The 13893-nt window shown below is 35.6% G+C and overlaps 1 protein-coding gene and 1 long non-coding RNA gene across 6 annotated transcripts in view; one reads left to right on the top strand and one right to left on the bottom strand.

The window, feature by feature from the left end:
- The window catches only part of MORC1 (MORC family CW-type zinc finger 1), a 160458-nt gene that overhangs the window by 71507 nt on the left and 75058 nt on the right, over positions 1-13893 (top strand). The gene's annotated exons all lie outside the window — the stretch shown is intronic.
- Positions 1-13893, bottom strand: part of LOC110742515 — a 77094-nt gene that overhangs the window by 8066 nt on the left and 55135 nt on the right. The gene's annotated exons all lie outside the window — the stretch shown is intronic.

Here is a 13893-nt window from a genome sequence, read left to right as displayed (position 1 = left end):
GAAACAGTTCATATCTTTTTAATTCAGTTTTTGAAGTTAAGGATTTTATGTATGCATCCTGTTTTATTTAAAAGTATTATCAACATATTTTATGTTATTTTTAAATTTATTGTGGTGTTATGGGCTGAATTGTATTCCTTTCAAATTCGTAAGTTGAAGCCCTAGCTCGCAGTAGCTCAGGCTGTATTTGGAGATAGGGCCTTTAAAGAAATAGTTAAGTTAAAATAGAGTTGTTAGGGTGGGCCCTAATGCAGTCTGACTAGTGTCCTCATACGAAGAGGAAATTGAGACACAAAGAGACATACCAGGGATAGGTGCACACAAATCAAAAAATGTGTGAGGACACAGGGAGAAGGTGACCATCTGTAAGCAAAGTAGGGAAGCCTCAGAAGAAACCAAGCCTACCAATACCTTGATCTTGGACTTCCAGCCTCCAGAATAGCGAGAAAATAAATAAACTTCTGTTGTATAAGCCACCCAGTCTGTGGTATTTTGTTATGGCAGCCCTAGCAAACTAATACATATGGGAGATTTCAAAATTAGAATTAAAGAGAATTTTGTAATGAAACTCTGTAAACCCATCAACCAGCCTCAGTGATCAACTTGTAGGTGAACTGGTTTCATCTGTAGCCCAACTGTTCCCTGACACCTGGATTATGAAGGCAGTCCCAGACCCTGTATAATTACATCCATAAGTATTTTAGCATTTATTCTAAAAGTAAGTACTGTTTAAAAATCATAGTACAAATATCATTACCTAAAAGTTACTACCTTCTTAATATAGCAAAATATCCAGTCTGTTGTTCATATTTCTAATTGTCTCCTGTCATAAACTGCAAGATTCTTTTTCTATCACTCTCTCACACTCTCTCCCTCTTCCACTCCCTTCCTTTCTGTTCTTCCTTAAGTTTATTTGTAAGAAAACCAGATTGGTGGTCTTATAGTTATCACACAGTCTAGATTTTGCTCACTGCATTACTAGGAGTAGTTCAACAGGTTCTTCCATTCTGTTCATTTTTATTTAAATTGGTAGACTAGCAGTTTGCCCATTCAGATGTGTCTTTTTTGTCAAGATGTTTCATAGGTGGTAGTGTGCTCTTCCGCTGGGAGGCTGATTGTCTCTCTTTTAATGATATTAGCAATTAGTGATCAATGCTCAGATTCCTTAGGAGTTCAAAAAATTATATTCTAATATATTTTCTTCATCAGCTCTAATACTTCTATAAGGAAAAACTGTCTTTCATCTACTACTTGGTTACCCATGTTGGTATTTTTACTGTTTAACAGAAGCAACTGAACTCTATACTGCTAAAAAATTGCTTTGGATAAAAGCTTGATGTGAAAAGAATAAGAGACAATTAAAAGATTAAAATATGATATAGACATTTTGCCTAATTAATTTACATGACATAAATATATACTCTGTTTAAAATCATTACTTCGTGTCTGCTCCCAGCAAATAAAAAGATGGTTCAAGGGTTCATCAAATTGACTGTTGGAAAAAAAAAACCACATTCTTAGATTTAATTCATTTACATTGCTTTCAGCTGGTGATTGAAATTATTACCATTGACAGCACTTATGCTTCCTTTTCTTTCTGACTGTACCTGTATTATCATGATAATGACATTTTTTACAGCTACAATGAAGTTTTTTGCTAAAATATCTCCAAGGATCTCACCCATATTGCAAATAAAATACTAAAAAGCCTAAGACCCTTATTCTTACTGGAATTCAATGAAATTTGATTCTTATAGTTTGATTTTCCCTGCCATACCTAAAAGAGGACCTCAAAACTCTCCTCCTCAGCCTGCTTAAGAAGAGTAAGTTATATTGAATGACTCTGAATTTAAAACTGCAGTCAGAAACCGAATGTACAATATGAGGACTGTAGGTAATACAGTTGTACTGTATATGGGAGTTTACGGGTTGGTAAACAGTTCACTTGCCTGTAATAAAGCAGCTCACAATCCATCTTTGAAGTAACATGCTGAGACTCATCTTTTAAACGTGCACATGTAAACCCTTTGCATTATGGCTTTAAACACAATGGTAAGGAATGTCTTTGAAAATCATGTTTTAAACACTTGCTTACGAAGTTCACAGTTTGCTAAATGGTTCATTTCACTCTAATAAAGCAGCTCACAATGCATCTTTGAAGTAAAAAAAGGTACTGTATGTGGGACTTACACTAAGTGAGTAGGTTTTAGCTGCTCTTGCCACAGAAACAAGAAAAATGGGTAACTATGTGAGATGGATATATTAACTTATTTCACTGTAGTAACCCTTTTACTATCTGTGTGTATCCTATAACACATGTTGTGTACTTTAAATACACACAATAAAGTTTATTTTAAAATATTCCTCTAATCCATGAAAAATAAAATAATGTAGCCAGAATTAAGCATACATTGTATTAATAAAAATCAAATATGGATCTTTAGGCTTTTAAGAACATTAGGTTAGTCAGTAAGCTTCATATACATCTTGAGTAAGGAGAGTTCTGGTAGAAAGGTAGTCTAACTCAGGTATTGGGGAGATGTACAGAGCTGACTAGGCAATTGCCCATGATAACACAGAATTCCTTAGGAATACACTTTAGATTTGATTTTTATGTCTAGCTTTGATTTCCACATTTTAGAGGGAAACTGAAATGTATCCAAAGGAGAGCAGTGACAATGACTAAGTAAAAATATAACCTAAAAAAAGAAGGTCAAATTTATTTCTTCCTGAAGAAAGAACCAGAAGAAACATAATTTTCCCCAGTGTTGTTTTTTTAAGATTTGCCATAATGAGGCCTCTAGCCGTCTCCCTTCTGGTCTCCATGCACAGAATCATGTGGTTCCCAATTGGGAGCCAAAATGCCCTAGGGGATCTCAGAGTATACCAGGGAGTTCACGAATTCCTGAGTCTACCAATAATTGTCTAAGATGGCGTTATGCCTCATACATCTGGATGCTATAGATTTTCAAATATATAGAGATGTAGTTGTGGGTAGTAAAATATAAAATTACTCAAAGTGTTATTCATAATTTATTTTTTGTCACATATTTTCTTAGGTTGAGGGTATGGGTTCTAAAAGTTTCTTGCAGCATGTGGAGATCCTCACACTTGAGAAGGTGGGTAACCAGTGATACGGAACTAGAGAAAATGATGCTACTTGGCCTTGTTAAATGAGGAAGTTGACATTTGGAGTGAATTGGACCAGCGGCAGACTACTGGAATTTTGCAGAGGAGCGTACTGTGCTTACAGTAGAGTAGAGAAGTGAAAGTGTTCTGATAGCAGCTGCCACATAACTTTTGCCACTGACTGGACTCATAACATGAGACTAGCACAACCACACGTCACCATACCCAAGAGCCAAGAGAAAGGGAAGAAGGACTGTAGCATCTTCACCACCACTGAATATATCTTGCCTTGCTTTTTTTCACTTCAAGTAGACCACCTTGGGAAGTGAAAAACAAACAGGGATAGCAAATAGGCCCCAATTATGTTGGGGCTGTCTCATTACCGTTGCACCACACACTAAGTCATTATGGCAATTCTTCCTGATAAACAGCAGTTGGCCTAATGGTTCTTTTCGAGAGTGTATCAGGCATCATTACCAACTGACTGGAGTTGACATTATCCATTGAAACCAGTTTGCCATCCCTAATCCAGAGCTTTCATTAAGAACAAAGATGATAAGCGATCCCACCTTGGACCAGATTAGGACGAGTCTGATGCCTGGCTGTTACCTTAGCTTTAAATGAGAGGGGTAATGACAAACAGGACGGTATTCAACAGAGGAGGAAGAGATTTACCAGTTCCCTGAGAAAAGGCATGAAATTTCTGTCTCAGGAGATCTTTGGAATATAGTCATCTATTTAGATACAGAACCACCTGAAAGCAGGAACTGATTTAACGTTCTCCAGGTATACCATTTTTTCTGGTGCTTTGAGTTTATAAACTGTTTCAGGCCTCCTTATTTTGATGGAGACCATCAAAGCTTTGCTGTGGTAGTTTACTATTGAATTTGATTGCGTCTCTCCTAGGCTAATTGATTCCCTGGATGTCATTGTATGTTCTATGAACAGATACAAAACTGACATGTAAGAGGATGTTGTATTTCCCTTTTTTTTTTTTTTTTTTGAGACAGAATCTCACTCTGTCTCCGAGGCTTGAGTGCAGTGGCACGATCTCGGCTCACTGCAATCTCCACCTCCTGGGTTCAAGCAGTTCTGCCTCAGCCTCCCAAGTAGCTGGGATTACAGATGCCCGCCACCACACCTGGCTAATTTTTTGTGTTTTAGTAGAGATGGAGTTTCACCATGTTGGTCAGGCTGGTCTTGAACTCCTGATCTTGAATGATCCGCCCACCTCAGCCTCCCAAAGTGCTGGAATTACAGGCATGAACCACCTCGCCCCACACATTTCTCTTATTTTTAAGAGACAAAATATGTGTCAACTGCTCTTGTAGTTACTGGTTTTCGACAAATTTTTAATAAGTAATTGCAGCATTTCCCTTTTTTTTTTTTCCTGGACAGAGTCTCGCTCTGTCGCCCAGGCTGGTGTGCACTGGCGTGATCTCAGCTCACTGCAAGCTCTGCCTCCCGGGTTCACGCCATTCTCCTGCCTCAGCATCGCAAGTAGCTGGGACTACAGGCGCCCGCCACCATGTCCGGCTAATTTTTTGTATTTTTAGTAGAGATGGAGTTTCACCGTGTTAGCCAGGATGGTCTCGATCTCCTGGACCTCCTGATCCGCCAGCCTTGGCCTCCCAAAGTGCTGGAATTACAAGTATTTCCCTTTTTTTTTTTTTCCCCAGGCGCTTGGTTTAAAGAGGCTCCTGAACAATTCATTAGATTAATTTAAACATTAGGAACCTACTGATAAAGTATTCCATACATAGCCGGCAGTAAATTAACCTTTCAGTTTTTTTCTCACAGATACTTCTTCTAGAAATTGAGACTTTAATTCTGTGTGCATTAATCCCAGATTATCCTATTAATTTAATGAGCTTATTGGTTCTTCATACAAAAGTCTTAAGATATGTACTCTTTTATAATTTTGCAAATTAGCTGTGTGCTTTCAGCCATCTACTCTTTTGTAGTGGTAAACTGAATTCTTTAATCAACCTATCGTGAGCATGTTAAAACAATATATAATTTTGGAGTTAATAAATTTGGGGTTATCTGCATGGCTCTTTTCATAGGTGGATAGAAATATTTGGCTAATATTTTTTGGAAGAGACATTATTCCACTTTCATTTTATTTCAGACAACATATTCATGAGGCATTTTGTCAAGAATAGCAGCAACATTGGTTGAGGACTTGTTAGGTGCAGGATGCTGAACTACATGTTGAAGACATGCAGAATTATAAAGCACACTTCCTCCTTTGGAAAAGTGCCGTGCTCATGGAGAAGTAACTTTTAAAGAAAGGAAAAATACATGACAACAGAAAACTTAAATTTCTGCAGGGCTCTTTAGTTTTTTGTTTTGTTTTTTTTTTCCCATTGTGATGAAATACATATAACATGAAATTTACCATCTTAACCACTTTTAAGTGTACAGTTCAGTAACATTAAAGACATTTAAATGCTTTACAACTGTCACCACCATCCATCTCTAAAACTCTTTTCATCTTGCACAACTAAAACACTATAAGCATGAAACAATAGCTCCCAATTCTCTGCTTTTCCATCCTCTGACAACCACCCTTCTACTTTCTGTCTCTATGATTTTGACTACTCTAAGTACCTCATCTAAGTGCAACAATAAAGTATCTTTTTGGCTTATTTCACTTAGCACAATGTCCTCAAAGTTCATCCATGTTATAGCATATGTTAAATTGCCTTCAGTTTTAAGGGTGAATAATACTCTGTTATAAATACACACACACACCCCCCACATTTTGCTTATCCATTCATCTGTGGATAGCCACTTGAGTTGCTTCCATGTTTTAGCTATTTTGAATAATGTTACTCTGAAAATGGGTATACACATTTCTCTTCAAGGCCCTGTGTTTTTTAAAAGCAGTTTTCAAGTACATATTGTTATTAATTATAGTCACAATGATGTGCAATAGATCTTTTGAACTTATTTATCCTGCCTAACTGAAATTGTGTATCCTTTTACCAACATCTCCCCATCCCCCTCCCCCAGCCTCTGGTAACCATCATTCTACTCTGTGCTTCTATGAGTTTGGCTTTCTAAGATTCCACATATAAATGAAATATGCAGTATTTGTCTTTCAGTGCCTGGCTTATTTCATTTAACATAATGTTTGCCAGGTTCATTTATGGTTTTGCAAATGACATTTCCTTCTTTTAAAAGGCTAAATAGTATTCCATTGTATAGGTACCACATGTTCTGAAACCCTTCATCTATTGATGGACACTTAGATTGATCCCATATCTTAGCTATTTACAAATAGTGCTGCAATGAATCTGGGTGTGCAGATATCTCTTTAACATACTGATTTCATTTCCTCTGGATAAATATACAGAAGAGGACATGCTGGATCATATGGTAGTTCTATTTTTAATTTTTGAAGGAAACTCCGTATTATTTTTCATAATGGCTACACTAATTCATATTCTTGCCACCAGTGTGTTAGGGTTTGTTTCTATCCACATCCTTGCCAACACTTACCTTTCACGTCTTTGGTAATAGTCATTCTAACAGGTATGAGGTGATACCTCCCTGTGATTTTAATTTGTATTTCCCTGGTGCTTAGTCATGTTGAGCATTTAAAAAATACATACATCTTGGCCACTTACATGTCTTCTTTGGAAAATTGAGACCCTGCTTTAAGTTCTTTTGTGTATATACCCAGCAGTGGAATTTCCAGATCACATGGTAATTCTATTTTTAATTTTTTTGAGAAACTACCATATTCTTTTCCACAGTGGCCACACCATTTTACTTCCCACCAACAGTGCACAGGGGTTCCAATTTCTCCACGTCTTCACCAACACTTGTTATTTTGTGGGTTCTTTTTTTGATGGTAGCTATCCTAATGAGCATAAAGTGGTATCTCATTGTAGTTTTGATTTACATTTCCCTAATGATTAGTGACTTGGGGTATCATTTCTTGTGCTTACTATCCATTTATATATTTTCCTTAGAGAAATGTCCGTTCAAGGTCTTTGATTTTTTTTGAGTTGGATTATTTTCGTTGTTGTTGCTGAGTTTGAGGAGTTCCCTCTCTATTTTGGCTACCAGTCATCAGATATATGTTTTCCCATTATATTTTTTCATTCTGTAGGTTGCCATTTGTCTATTTTTTCTTTTGTTGCTTGTGCCTTTGGTATCATATATTTTACAAAGTGTTGCCAAATCTAATGGTGCTTTTTGTTTTTTAAGAGTTTTCTAGTTTAAGATCTTACATTTAGGTTGTGGATTCATTTTGAGTTAATTTTTGCAAATGGTGTTATGTAAGAGTCCAGTTTTATCTTTCACATGTAGATACCCAATTTTCTCCATACCATTTGTTTAAAAGACTGTCTGTTCTCCATTGAATGGTTGTGACACCCTTGTCAAAAATAATTTGACCATATTTGATTATGTGAGAGTTTATTTTTCTGGACTGTCTATCCATTGGTCTTTATGTCAGTGCCAACTCTTTAGATTTCTGTAGCTTTAGTGAGTTTTGGAGTTAGGAAGTGTGAGTTCTCCAGATTTATTACTCTTTTTTGGGATTGTTTTGGGTATTTAGGATCTTTCTATATTTCATGTGAATTTTAGGACTGGTTTTTCTATTTCCACAAAAAAAGGTCTTTGGAATTTTCATAAGGATTGGATTAAATCTGTATATTGCTTTGGGTAGTAATGACATCTTAACAGTGTTAAGTTAAACTTCCAGTCCATAACCATGAGATGTCTTTCCATTCATTTATGTCTTTTTAAATTTCTTTAAGAAATGTTTTACAGTTTTCACTATAAAAGTTTTTCATCTCCTTGATTAAGTTAATTCCTCAGTTGTCTTTTTGATAGTATTGTAAATGGAATTGTCTTCTAATTTTTCCTTTTGGGTTGCTCATTGTTAGTGTATAGAAACAAAACTGATCTCTGTGTGTTGACTTTGTGTCCTACTTTGTTGAATTTTTTATTAGTTCTAACAGTTTTTAAAAATTGCATGGAATATTTAGGGTATTCTACATATAAGATTATATCAGTTGTGTACAGAGATAATTCTACTTCTTCCTTTCCAGTCTGGATGCCTTGTATTCTTTTCCTTGCCTAATCACTGTGGCTAGGACTTCCAGTACTATTTTGAATGGAAGTGGTGAGAATGGGCATCTTTGCCTTGTCCCTTCTTAGAGAAAACAGGTTCAGTCTTTTACCATTGAGTACAATATTCTTTGTGGATATTTCACATATGGCTTTTATTATGTTGAAGTAGTTTCCTTCTGTCCTAATTTGTTGAGTGTTTTTATCATGAAAGGATGTTGAATTATATCATATGCCCTCTCTACATCAATTGAGATGATCATGCAGTTTTTTTCTTTATTCTCTTAATGTGATCTATTACATTAATTTTTGTATATTGAACATGAATAAATTCCACTTGGTCATGATGTATAGTCTTTTGAATATGCTTCGTAATTCAGTTTGCTAATATTTTGTTGTGAACTTTTGCATCATTGTCAAAACGAATATTGGTCTGTAGTTTTCTTTTATAGGAGTGTCAAAGAGATAGGATAATGCCAGCTTTATAGAATGAGTTAAGGAGGAATGTTTCCTCTTTTCAACTTTTAAAAAAAGTTTGAGAAAGATTGATGTTGGTTTTTCTTTAAATGTTTGGTTGCAGTCACTGAAGAAGTCATCAGTTCCAGGACTTTTCTTTGTTGGGATATTTGTTATTACTGATTCAATCTCCTTACTAGTTGTAGACCTATTCAGATTTTTTGTTTCTTCATGGTTTAGTCTTGGTAGGTATTGTGTTTCTAGAAATTTGTCCATTTCATCTAAGTTATCTAATTTGTTGTTGTATAATTGCTCATAGTACTCTCTTATAATCATTTTTATTTCTGTAGAATTAATAGTAATGTCCCCACTGTCATTTTTGATTTTAGTAATTTGGACCTTCTCCCTTTCTGTCTTAGTTCATCTAGCTAAAGGTTTCTCACTTTGTTTCTCTTTTTGAAGAACTGACTTTTGATTTTATTGATTTTCTGTATTATTTTTCTATTCTCTATTTCATTTATCTCTGCTCTAACCTTTATGCCCTTTTTCCTACTGGCTTTGGGTTTAGTTTGTTCTTCTTTTTCTAGTTCTTTAAGTTGTAAAGTTAGGTTTTTGATTTGAGGTATTTCTTGTTTTTTAAATATAAACATTTGTAAAAGCTATACATTTTCCTCATTGCCCTGTTTTTGCTGTGTCCTTTAAGTTTTGGTATGTAGTGTTTTTGTTTTCATTTCTCAATATTTTTAAATTTCCCTGATTTTTTTTTTTTTTTTTTTTTTTTTTAGACAGAGTCTTGTTCTGTCACCCAGGCTGGAGTGCAGCAGTGTGATCTCAGTTCACTGCAACCTCCACCTTCTGGATTCAAGTGATTCTCATGCCTCAGCCTCCTGAGTAGCTGGGATTACACCTGTGATTTTTTATTTGATTTGTTTATTATTTAATAGTTTGTTATTTAATTTCCACAAATTTGTGAATTTTCCCATTTTCCTTTTGTTATTGTTTTCTAATTTCATCCTATTGTGGTCGGAGAAGGTATTTTATGTGATATCTATCCTTTAAAATCTATTGACTCTTTGTTTTTAGATATAGTTGGTTTATCGTGTTCAAGTCCTCCATTTCCTCATTTTACTTCTGTCTGGATGTTCTATCAGTTATTGTGAGGTATTAAAGTATCCAGTTAATATTGTAGAACTGTTTATTTCTCCCTTCAATTTTGTTAAATTTTGCTTTATATACTTGATGGTCTGTTATTAGGTACATAAATGTTTGCAATTGTTACATTTTCTAGCTATACTGAACCTCCCATTAAAGTATAATGTCCTTCTTTGTCTCTCATAAAACTTTTTTGATTTCAAGTCTGTTTTGTCTGATATTATCATAGCCATATCTGCTCTCTTTTGGTTACTATTTGCAAGAAGTATACTTTTCCATCATTTCATTTTCAGCCAATTTGTGTCTTTGGATCAAAAGTAAGTATCTTGTAGACAACATATGCTGGGATTATGTTTTTTAATTTATTCTGCTAATCTCTGTCTTTTGAATGGAATGTTTAGTCCATTTACATTTAAAGTAATTACTGATAAGGAGAAAATTTTGTCATTAATTATTTTATCTGTGCCTTATAGCTTTTTGTTACTCATTTCCTGCATTATTTTCTTTTGTGTCTTGTTGATATTTTGTAGTGAAACAAAAGTATATTCTAGCCATTTTTTTGTGGTTACTATGGAGATCACATTTAACATGCTAAACTGATAATATTCTAATTTAAATATATACCAGCTTAACTTCAATAACATACAAGAACTCTGATTCTTAACTCTTTTCCTGTTTGCCCCAAGGATACTCACCAGTGGCGTTTGCGGCTACAACATTTACCCCAAGATAACTTTGCCATGAAATATCTCACTTTTAATTATTATTTTCACATTGCTGTAGTATATCAACTTTGTTTATAGCATTCTGTTTTTAGTAGTGACATTTCTATTTACAAAATATGGTAATTTTTGATCATTGAAAATGTAAATCCTAGAAAGACAAAGCATTCTAAGCATGATGTTAACATTGTTCTCAAACAGTTGTTGGCCATAGATTCATTTGATGTATCTGATTTTTTCAAAATAGGCAATTCTGATTATTCAGGTGATTCTGGTGTTAGTTCTGTTTAGAAATAACTCTAAAGATTAGTTTTTATATTTTATTTTCACATTGAAAATCAGTGAGATTTGCTTCAGCCTCAGAGAACGTGTTAAATGAATGCTGGCAATGAACTGTACTTTTTTTTTCTAAACAGGAAAAGGGTCAAGAAGTTCTTTTCCCACTCCTTTCAGTTATTAATGTCATAAAATTACATTTTTATACCTTGTATGTACAAAAACGTAAACTAATAATTTTAATGCATTAGTCTCTTAAATTATGTAGGAAACCACGAGTGTAGTTACATACTATTGTTACAATAATACTTGTTTTATAATTGTCCAATTATTTACCTTTAATGATATCTTTATTTCTTTATACAGTTACTAGTTACTGTCTAATGTCCTTTCATGTCAACCTGCAAAATTCCCTTAGTATTTCTTGCAGGGCTGGTCTTAGTGGTAATGAACTCTTTTGCCTTTTGTTTATCTGAGGATGTCTTAATTTCTCTCCCACTTTTAAAGGATAGTTATGCCAAATGTAGGATTCTCAGTTGATAGTTTGTTTTCTTTTAGCACTTTAATTAAATATCAGTTCACTGCCTCTGGCTTCCCTTCTGATGAGAAATCTTCTGATAATCTTATTGAAGATCCCTTGTATGTGACAAGTTGCTTTTTTCTTTCTACTTTCAAAACTCTCTCTTTGTCTTTCTACAGTTTGATTATGATGTTTCTTGGGTCTTTTTGAGTTCATCCTACTTGAAATTTTTTAAGCACCTTAGATGTTTACATTCACATTTTTCACCAAATGTAGAAAATTTTCAGCCATTATTTATTTAAATAGTCTCTCCCTTTCTTTCTCTCATTTTCTTCTAGGGTTTCCATAAGGTGTATATTGGCTTACTTGATGATGTCTAGTTCTTAGGCTCTGTTCACTTTTATTCAATTTTTTTTTTTTTTTTTTGAGACAGAGTCTCACTCTGTTGCCCAGGCTGGAGTGTAGTGGTGCAATCTTAGCTCACTGCAGCCTCCACCTCCTGAGTAGCTGGCATTACAGTTGTGTGCCACCCCCGGCTAATTTTTGTATTTTTTGTATTTTTTCTTTTTTTTGAGATGGAGTCCTACCCTGTCACCAGGCTAGAGTGCAATGGCATGATCTCGGCTCATTGCAACCTCCATCTTCTGGTTCAAGCAATTCTCCTGCCTCAGCCTCCTGAGTAGCTGGTACTACAGGTGTGTGCCACCACGCCCAGCTAATTTTGTATTTTTAGTAGAGACAGGGTTTCACCATGTTGGCCAGGATGGTCTCAGTCTCTTGACCTCATGATCTGCTCGCCTTGGCCTCCCAAAGTGCTGGGATTACAGGCTTGGGCCATGGCGCCTGGCCTAATTTTTTTTGTATGTTTAGTAGAGACTAGGTTTACCATGTTGGCCAGGCTGGTCTTGAACTCCTGACCTCAGGTGATCCACCTGCCTCAACCTCCCAAAGTACTAGAATTACAGATGTGAGCTGCTCCTGACTACTTTTATTCAATATTTTTTTGTTGTTGTTCGTTAGATTTAGTTTTCATTATTCTGTATTAAAGTTCACTTCTGTGTTCAAATTTTCTCTTCTGCTTTCTCAAATCTGACTCTGTATCCCTCTAGTGATTTTTAAATTTCAGTTATTATATTTTTTCAGCTCCATAATTTCTTTTTATTTTCTAAGTTCTATATTTCTTTATGATATTTACATTTTGTTCATATATCATTCTCTTGACTTTTTCACTTTTTTTTTTTTTTTTTTTTGAGACGGAGTTTTACTCTGTCAGCCAGTCTGGAGTGTATGCTCACTGCAACCTCTGCCTCCCAGTTTCAAGAGATTCTCATACGTCAACCACCCAAGTAGCTGGGATTACAGGTGTGTGCCACCACACCTGGCTAATTTTTGTATTTTTAGTAGAGATGGGGTTTCACCATGTTGGTCAGGCTGGTCTCAAACTCCCGACCCCACTTGCCTCGGCTTCCCACAGTGCTGGGATTACAGGCATGAGCAACTGTGCCTGGCCTTCTTTTTGCTTTTTCTTTCTTTCTTTCTCTCTCTCTTTCTTTCTCTCTCTCTCTTTCTTTCTTTCTTTCTTTCTTTTCTTTAAGTGTCTTTGAGACAGTCATTTTAAAATCTTTGTCTGTTAGATCTGCCATCAGGTTTTTTCCAGGCACAATATCTGTTGATTCATTCTTTTGCTTGGAATGTGCCATACTTTCCTGTTTCATTGTATGACTTGTGATTATTCTTATGTTGAAAACTGGACATTTGAATCTAACAGTGTTATACTTCTGGAAATCAGAGTCTCTTCCTTCTCTGCGACTTACTGTTTTTTATTTTGTTTGTTTGTTTAAATTCTTGTAGGCTCTCTCTGGGTAGATCAGCCCGAGCTATACACTTAAGGTTTTCTTGGGTTTTTCTGAGCCCGTGCCTTTGCCGGGACATGTGCAGTGACTTCCTAATTTCCTCTATACATGTAGCAGATTTTGGATGCACTAGTTTTCAATATCTGGTTTCCATAAGGTGAAAGGAGACAAATGAAAGGAGGAAAAAAAAGACACCAACCCCTTAAATCCCCTGGAAGTCACTCCAGCTAGAAGGGGAGGGGCTTGCAACCATGAGGGAGAGGCATAACAAAAATGGCCTTCACCTCTTCATCTACACTTCTGTGATCATAGCCAGCAATCAGTGATCAGAGCAGGAGTCCCCGTTATTTGGAGGACAGGGTCTTTTTTTCTCCCCACCCTAATTTCATCAAGCTGTGTGAAAGATCTTCCAGGAACATGGAGTGTAGGTTGGGTAACTACTACTGGCTGAGAGCTGAAATGACTAAAATTAACTGCAATTTAATATCCATCCCTTCCCCTGAAAGTTACAAGCCTTCAGTAGACTCCAGAGTTCCCAAATAGTTACATGAGATTCTGCCAGTGCCGTTTTTGTCTAGGTGGTGAAACAGACTTCTGATGCTTCCTACTCTATCATCTTCTCAGAATCTTCCAGGTTTTATAGTTTTTAGTGTGCCTTCACATTTATTCTTTGTGATAAATTTGCAAGACAGGTTAT

Source organism: Papio anubis, chromosome 2 (assembly GCF_008728515.1).
Source record: "Papio anubis isolate 15944 chromosome 2, Panubis1.0, whole genome shotgun sequence".
Classification (NCBI taxonomy): domain Eukaryota; kingdom Metazoa; phylum Chordata; class Mammalia; order Primates; family Cercopithecidae; genus Papio; species Papio anubis.
The sequence above is the reverse complement of the archived record's forward strand: the minus strand, read 5'-3'. Positions and strand labels throughout refer to the sequence as shown.